The 1,046-nt window shown below is 41.2% G+C and overlaps 1 protein-coding gene across 1 annotated transcript in view; it reads left to right on the forward strand.

Moving 5' to 3' along the window:
- Positions 1-237: 237 nt before the first annotated feature.
- The window catches only part of poc1bl (POC1 centriolar protein homolog B (Chlamydomonas), like), a 15,835-nt gene continuing 15,026 nt past the window's right edge, over positions 238-1,046 (forward strand). The window contains exon 1 of the mRNA XM_080532164.1: positions 238-361. The gene's annotated coding sequence lies outside the window, so the exon portion shown is untranslated. The remainder of the gene's footprint in view (positions 362-1,046) is intronic.

Consider the following 1,046-nt stretch of genomic DNA (forward strand, 5'->3'; position numbering starts at 1 on the left):
TCACATGGTATTGACAGTTGCAAACTTCCTGCTGCCAGCGGAGTGAATGACAGCTTCACCATTCCTGGAACGAGAGGCTTTTCTGTAGGCATGCCGTTCTAACCTCGCATGGCAGCATACCATATATACAGCCTCAATTATGTATTTGGAACTGTAGTTCAAGATTTCCAAATCCCTTTGGAAAGTGACAGCACTAAAACTAGCTAGCTGGCTAAACTTAGCTAGCCTGGTACGGTTCTGATTTCCTCCCTGGTCTTCACCGTGGAGAGGAGGAGGATGTGGTTCTGCTGACAGATGCAAGCCAGAGGTTTAGATAAACGCTAAAGCCTCCAGGAACACGGAATGTAGCTTGTGAAAAAAGGTAAGAGAAAAGACAAAGTTAGAGCTAACAGTTGATGTGTATGTCGCTAATATCAGCTTATTCTCACTTGTGCAGGTTTTTTCAGGAACGTTGTGTTCTGTTAAAAGCAAAAACGTCCATGCATGGTTCCAATCTGGGTTAGGAAACTACCGTTAGCCTCCTAGCCTAGCTGGATCTTCATTTGGCTTTGAAGTTTAGGACGTCGTTATTGCTGTGTGAAATGACATGCTACAGGTAGAGAGTCATTATATAACCGGTTCTGATAGTAATCATATGGGGGGAATTTAGTTAGCTAGTAACAGCTAAGTACACCTAAAGAGTCGACTTCATTTCACTTTTTCACAACTCATTTAATCATACTGATGTTCAATAGTAGTGTTCAGATTATAAGTATCTTGCAGTCAGCAGACACGTTTATGAGTGGGGAGATTCAGAACTCAGGCTAGTTAGTTAGATTCTCTGAAGTTTTCCATGCTCAGCATGAAATGACAAGTGATTTTGTGTTGTCAAAATCATTTGTCATTGATTGAAACTTGTCTTTTTAGGAACTAGGCTATTTGAAACCCTTTTTTAATTAAAAGGTCCATCTGATGTTGACTCTGATTCTGATATAGGCCTATATCTTTAGGCAGGTAGGCTCACCTACACAGAACTCCCCCTCTACCTAGCCATGAATGGATACAAA

The sequence above is a fragment of the Nansenia antarctica genome, assembly GCF_963989245.1.
Source record: "Nansenia antarctica genome assembly, chromosome: 5".
In the NCBI taxonomy this organism is placed as follows: Eukaryota; Metazoa; Chordata; class Actinopteri; order Argentiniformes; family Microstomatidae; genus Nansenia; species Nansenia antarctica.